Here is a 7,805-nt window from a genome sequence, read left to right as displayed (position 1 = left end):
GCGGGGCCATGAATGAAGGGGTTCAGGCGCAGGGCGCTGCGCCTGGGTTCACTGCGCCGGGAAACTGGACCCGCGGGACCCCGGCGCGCAGGAGCCAGCCGGAGCGCAGAGCGCAGGGCACCGAGGGAAGGAGGTGCAGGGCCTTGATCCTCGCGAGTGGCGCCGGGGGAAGCCGCAGTCGGAGCAGCGGAAGGCGTCTTCCTGGAACTGTGCACTGGACAGAGCGGAGGCCCTCGGGAGGGACGATAGTGAGTCTTGGGGTGCGCCGGGAGCGCCCACGGTGCCTGGAGGCGGCGGGGCGGGGAGGCGGCAGCTGGATCCTGGACAGCGAGGAAAGGACGCGGGATGGGAAGTGGGGTGACCCACAGCCCACAGCCCCATATCTTGGAACTCGGGACCGACTTGGTTTTCTTTCCTCTGCTCTGATGGAGGAGCTGCCTGCTCCCGCCAAAGAAGGGGCAGACGGGGCATGGAGAGTGGGGACCGCGGAGGACGGAAACAGGCTGGGGGTTTTGGAGGGTGGGGGATTGCCCAAGCAGAAGCAGCCCCAGACCGACGAACTCTTGGCTGCCAGTGGAAAATTACCATCGTTCCTAACGATGAGTGCCATTCCTTCTGGGGGAGGGGGGGGCATTTTATTTATTTATTTAAAGTAGGCTCCAAGGACAGCCTGGAGCGCAATGGGGCTTGAACTCACGACTTTGAGGGTCAGATGCTTCACCGGACTGAGCCACCCAGTTGTCTTTCCGGGGCCCATTTTAGGCATGAGGAGCTTCATCCTCAAAGGGATGTCTGATACCGTTGTTTTGGCGGGGAGAAGGAAATGGCATTAGAGTTCTTTATGGATTTATATTGTTACTACCATTTTAAGATTTTTCACTTTTAAAATTAGCTTTTTCCTTCATTGTTTCACTACAGGTAACCTCAACATGTTCTTGTTAGGGTTGTTAGCAGTTTTACTCATAAATAGCACTGCAATAAACATCTTAGTATATACACATACAAGCTTTTTCACAGCATAAATTCCTAGAAATTCACATTGTTGAGTCGAAGTCTATATGTATTTATATTCCTTTTTGTCTTTTTTTATATCTTTATAGTGTACTTAATAAACCCTAAATAATTTTAGTAATATTTTAGTTATTACAATTTTTTAAAAGATTTTTTAAAAAAAGTTTTTAATTACAGTTTTTAGCGTATCTTAATTTTTTGTATCTAGGTCACCTTTTTAAAATGTTTTGTATTTTTAAATTTTTTTAAGGTCACCTTTTTAAGAAAATATTATTTTTTATTTGAGAGAGAGAGTAATCAAGAAAGAAAGAGAACACAAGATGGGGCGGGGGGGCAGGGAAGAGCAGAGCAAAGGGAAAAGGAGAAGCAGACCCCCCCATCCCCCCCATCCCCCCACCCCACTCCCTTCCCAGCTAAACAGGGAGCCAGATGTGTGGCTCCATCCCAGGGCTCTGGGAGCTTAACCAGAGTCAAAGGCAACGGATCAACCGACTGAGCCACCCTGGTCTCCTAAATCACCATATTTATTCATTTATTTATTTTGATTCTAGTTAACCCCCCTAATTTCTTCTTTCAACTGACCTTTAGGATCATTTGGTTTCAGCGACCAAAATAAACCATTTGGAGTTTTATTGGAACTACATGAAATTGGGTTTACATTTGGGAGGGCTTGCCAGTTTGGTCTTTTTTAATCTTTCCATTTCTTTGAGCTTTGTTTTGTGTGGTTTTCTTCATACCATCCCATCACTACTCCTATAAAATTTATTGTTTTGAATTGTCCCTTTGATGAGTGGAATATCTTTTCCCGTTATCACTTATGGTTAGCTACTGCAGAGAATGGCTTTTTGATGAGGCTGGAGCTAGAAAGTAGAAATACACAAGATTCCTTGAGCAATGCTTTCACATCTGCTTGGATCTCCACTGGACCAGAGGAAGGTGTAAAGCCAATTGCTCTCATGAGTCCCAAGAAATGGTCTTGAAGGAATCTGCTTAGCAACTGGGAATAATTGGGTAGCTCGAGATCCGTTGGCCAGAATACCTGTGACTTCCTTTGCCAGATCAGTGTAACTATGGCAACAAACACAAAAGTGTATCAACTGGGTTGATTAGTTGGTTTCACTTCTGCTAGTTTCTTACTCATGCTTTAAAGCCAGATTTGGATTCCAGACCAATTACCTTTGCCAAACTGTTATCTGATCTGTAAATGGGGATAATACTTGTCCTACTTCCTTCATCCAGTTGTTGAAATGAACTTTGTTTGAAAGTACTTTGGAGACTTTCCATGGCCTTATTTAAAGGCAAACTCCCTGAACTTCAGTATCTTCATCTATAAAATGAAGGTAACTTAGTGGGTGGAAACCCCTGATTCACATTCTGTTTCAACTAGAAGGGGTGTAGGGATGGTTCAACCAACCAGCTGTGCCTCCGAGCCCTTTGATCTGTCCAGGGCTTCCAGGCAGAGCCCCACAGGGGCACCTTCATCTTGCCCTGCCTAAACTGACCAGGTCACACACACTCTGCAAGGGTCACCACTTTGTCCAATGGACACTTGAGTAACATCTTAGGCCTGCTCTATATCATGGCACACGACTGTCCCATCTTTCTGTGGCAACCTGCTGCCTTCCCCCTTGAGCTACCATGAGGAAGGCATGATGCTAACCAGACTCATTATCCCGGTAATGACTGTCAAGCCCCCCAGGAAAGTCTGTGCAGAAGTCACTAATGCTCCCTTTGGAGCATGCACCATTTGGAAGCCCCTGCAGAACCCCATGGAAACATCAGGAGCCTGAGCCTCCTGCTGACTGATGGCTACAAAATGAAGGTGAGTGTGGCCTTCCAGAGGAGGCTTCCATTTGGACTTGTGTGACTAATGCTGGGAGAGGGACACATGTTTCCCAGAAAGGCTGTGCCTGCTTATTTCTCTGCCTTTACCTTAGAACTGGGCTCACCTCTACACCTGCCTGGACAGCTTTCCTTGTGCCCACCACAGGACAGACAATCCTGCCTGCTGTTCTGATGCTGGTTCTTCCCTCACCACCTGCTTAGCAGAGATGGGCTAAGTCCTTTCCATGTAAATGCTGAATCGTGACTTCTGTGTCCTGTGACCCCCAAGAGGGCGTCTCCTTAGATCCAATGAGGTATTCAGACTCACGGGACTACCATAAACCACACGTGACATTCAGAATCACCTAGAAGGACATCATGCAGGACAAGCAGCTTGCCAGCAGGGCAGCCTCAAATCCTTCTTTTTGGTGGGAGTCCCCGCAGTCATCCAGGAGATATTCTCTTTGCTTTTGCCCCAGGTGCTAGAGAAAGAGACTCCCCTCCAGTGGGTGTGGGGCAATCCAGGCCTAGAAGCCTCGTGACCCACAGGAGTCTGTAGTCTCTTACAGCAGCTCTGTGGGCATACCTTCAGGAGTCCCCGCAAAGTGCATGTCAGTAATAAGAGTAGCCACAGAGCCCAGCATCCAATCATTTCTTTTTTTTTTTCTTTTTTTTAAAGATTTTATTTATTTATTTGACAGACAGAGATCAGAAGTAGGCAGAGAGGCAGGCGGAGAGAGAGGAGGAAGCAGGCTCCCTGCCAAGCAGAGAGCTCGATGCAGGGCTCAATCCCAGGACCCTGGGATCATGACCTGAGCTGAAGGCAGAGGCTTTAACCCACTGAGCCACCCAGGCACCCCCGATCATTTCTTTATTGTTCCCACATCCCGCCTCTGCCCAGGTTCATAAGCAATTTACCAATCAGTGGGATTTTTTTTTTTAATCAGCAGCAATATTAATTGGGAGCATAGATAATCATCTACCTTTATCAGGTACCCAGGGGAATGGAGCTAAAAAGTCAACTGAAGTCAGAGCCTCACACAGAAGAGGAAGTCAGAGCTTCACATCCTTAACTCGATGTCCACAATTTCCAAATGCTAAAAGAATGTTTTCTTTGGCATCCACAAATAGCTTGCTTTCTTCTAGCCTTGTGAGTGTCAGAAACAACCTTAAATAACACAAGACAGGTCTTTCCTGACTTTTAGATGCCTTTCCCTCTTGCCAGTGTGGTATAAGTGCTCCCAAAACAGCATGGCCACACCAATTGCGTGGTGCTCACCAGACAGGGGACATGCGCTACTCAGACTTTCAACCTTGGTATCTAGCACGGTGCCAGATGGCAGAGGTTGTCAGTGCTCAGTAACATGTCAACAAAAGGGGGATGAGCCATCTAAGTGTCTCCTCCTTTTCCTGATCTTGCCCCTAGAGTTGGGTGTCTGGCTGAGCTTGGAGCTGGCAGCCCTCTGCACACCAGTGGTGCTAATGACCAAAGAGAACATGAATTGTGCTGTGGCTTCTTTTAAATCATGGCGTTGGCCAAGCAGAGTCAACAGGGTAGCCACGTGGGGGCTCCGTGTACTCCTGTCCACCCTCACTTAGGGGAGTTGAGTCCCCAGCTGAGCAAGCCCTGGATATAACACACTCATACTAGAGCAATGACAATTCACCAAGTCTTATAGGTGCTTTAGAGCCATTCTCTTAAGTAATCCACATTGCCCTGTTTCATAGAGAAGAAACCTCTTTGTGTTCCTCTTGGTTACTATGCTATATAATAAGGAGAACCCATAATGCCAGCCACTAGAGTAGCACATGGACAGAAGACACCATAGGTAATACATCCCATAGGTTAAAAAAAAAAAATTCCCTGATAATTGTGTGCAGTGCCAAACGCCTGTCCTCCACCCCTCACCCAAGACTGTGTTTTTTGTGTATGTCACCTTCCTATCTAGCTTGTAAGATTTTGGTTGAGCAAGTCACAGACTTCCATCAGTTGAGGAACTAAGAAAAAAAGCAAAGAGAGTCAATTCTGTAGCATACTGGAAAATGTATATAATAAATATGCCATAAAAGCTGAAATCTACAGGTATGTCTGTGTTCTCGTGAAGATTCTAACTCAGATAAACAGAGCAGGAAATCCCAAGTCAAACATCACCTCTGAGGACCATCATAACTCAACTCTGTTGAGTGGAATCAGGCGATCATCAGAAAATTCCCAGAGTTTTCTGGAAATAGAGGAGCACAGAAAAAGGGGAATTGGTCATGTTTAGTTTCTCGATTTTCTTTTGGCTTTGAAATCGCCCTCTGGGAAGTCATCACTTGGCAAGACCCTGTTTGAAGGTGACCAGTGTGAAGGCTGGCTCAGATGGTTCTGGGTTTGGGTTTCCCCTTCCCAGGGACTAGAAATTCCCATCAGTGATGTTGTGGGAGCCTTGTTCTTCAGTGTGGGCACGGGGCTGCTCAGGGGGGTCACCGGAAGCTCTTGTCTCTTCAGTACTTAGAGTCCTTAGTTCTGATGCCTGCCTTCAGCATCCAGAGAGATGTGTGAGTACCAGAGCAACTTTCTAAGCCTCCTGTGCTATTGTTTTGATACCAGGCTGTGATTCTAAGATTTGCCACCTGGCATTCATGGACCAGCACCAGGAACCACTAGGTGATGTCTGCCCATCACAGTTGCGGGAGATCACTGATGACTGCATATGAGCCCTCCAGGTGGCCCTCTGTTGATGGTGGGGGTACTTTTCTGGGCTAAAGAGCAGGAGTCATAAGTGTTATTTCCCGGTTGTGCAAGATTTCCTTTGTAGTTTGCAACCAGCGGTGGTGTTGCTTCTCAGGGGACATTTAGCAATGTCTAAAGACATTTCTGGTTTTCATAACTCAGGGAAGGTGGTGTAGGATCCAGCATGTTAGTGGACAGAGGCTCCTCAACATCCTACAACATCCTACGAGGCACAAAAAAGCCCCCCACGACAAAAAATTATCCAGCCCAGATATCATTAGTATAGCGGTTCAGAAACCCTGCCCTAAGGTCATTGATTAGTCTAAAGTAGGTTGGAAAGACAGGTTACTTTACTCCAGTCTGTCTGTATTCTCTGTGTGTGTGTGTCTTTCCCCTCCCTCCCCTTCCTTCCTTCTTTCTTTCCTTTTCAAAATACCCTTAGGATAATTTCCCCTGCTCAGAGTTTTCTTTTTTTTAAGATTTTATTTATTTACTTGACAGAGAGTGAGAGGGAGGGAGCACAGAGGGAGAGGGAGAAGCAGACCCCCACTGAACAGGAAGCCTGATGGGGGACTTGATCCCACATCTCTCAGGCTTTCCACCAAGCTCCAGACACAAAAGGGCACCCCTTGATTGGGGAAGAGTTTCCATTGAAGTTACTACAGAGCTCAAAGGCACAGAATATTTTTTTCTTATCTTTATTGTGATCTGTATCATACTACACCAATGTATAAAATGTATATGTGAGGTTTCTTTTAAGAAAAAATTCAAGGGGCACCTGGGTGGCTCAGTGGGTTAAAGCCTCTGCCTTCGGCTCAGGTCATGATCCCAGGGTCCTGGGGTCGAGCCCCGCATCAGGCTCTCTGCTCAGCGGGGAGCCTTCTTCCCCCTCTCTCTCTGCCTGCCTCTCTACTTGTGATCTCTCTCTGTCAAATAAATAAATAAAATTTCAAAAAAAATTTCAAGTAAAAGAACATCATTCATCCATCCCTAGGTTAGGGAATAGAAAGAAAATTGCCATGAACTCCGAAACCAGCTCCACATCCCTTCCTTTTCACCTCCCTCTCTCTCTTCCTCCAAAGGGAATTACTGCCCTAACTTTAGTGGTAAAAATTTATTTATAAGTTTACAACCTAGATGTACTACATTATTTGTTTTCTTATGTATGAGGACTTTTGATAAATGATATTATGTATACATGTGAGAATAACTCAAGTTAGAGACCTTGGAGGTGGAGAACACTGATTATTGCAGATGGAATGCCTTGAGGGAGGAAGTAAAGAAAGAGACAGTATCTAGCCTTTTGAGGCAGTTCTCCAAGGACATCGTCACTATCTACAGAAGGCTCTGGCATGACGACTGTCCTTCAAGACCTTCTGCTGGATGGTCCGTGGGGAATCATTCTAAAAGAAGGTAGCTCATCCCCCGACCTTCCCCACCCTTGGCCCCCATCCCTGCCTTTTGGAGTGAAATGTCAAAATCATGACCTGGATTCTCTCAGGAATTTCTCTTTGCCACCCCCAGAGCAGAAAAGCAGACTCAATGTTTCTTCCCAAAAGAGTAGCCTTCAGGGTGGACGAGAAGCTAACAGTGTTTTCTGTGTAGCTTCCTTTCCTCCAGACTCTCCTTCAGCTTCTTCCTCCCTCTTCTGGGATCCCTTACAATCCAGGGTCTTCCTGGTATTAGAGAATCTAATACTGGCGACTAATTCATACCAAGATGTGAATTTACCCGTCCCACAAGCTGGTTGTGTTTTAAAAGTTGGTCAAGGGGCACCTGGGTGGCTCAGTATGTTAAAGCCTCTGCCTTCAGCTCAGGTCATGACCCCAGGGTCCTGGGATCGAGCCCCACATCGGACTCTCTGCTCAGCGGGGAGCCTGCTTCCTCCCCTCTCTCCGCCTGCCTCTCTGCCTACTTGTGATCTCTGTCTGTCAAATAAATAAATAAATAAATAATCTTGGGGAAAAAAAAAAGTTGGTCAAGTAAGTAGGAACTTCATATCACAAAGACATGAACGCAGTTGGTGGTCTAGGCTCCAGGCAGACCAAGGGGAATACAGTTTCTACATGACAGTGCAGTGTAGAAATGTCTTGGTGTTTTTAGCTGGGCTCTCAGCTCCCTGCTATTGCCTAACATTCTGTTCATTCATTCATAGAAATCTTAAATTTGTCTATCTTTTCTAAAAATTTTCTTAAAATTGTCTAACTTTTACTAAACTGTGATTTGAAAGGGAAACTAAGGAGTGTTCCTGGAC

Source organism: Mustela putorius, unplaced genomic scaffold, assembly GCF_011764305.1.
Source record: "Mustela putorius furo isolate JIRA1106 unplaced genomic scaffold, ASM1176430v1.1 tig00000174_pilon_pilon_pilon, whole genome shotgun sequence".
Lineage (NCBI taxonomy): Eukaryota > Metazoa > Chordata > Mammalia > Carnivora > Mustelidae > Mustela > Mustela putorius.
Note: the sequence above shows the minus strand (reverse complement) of the source record.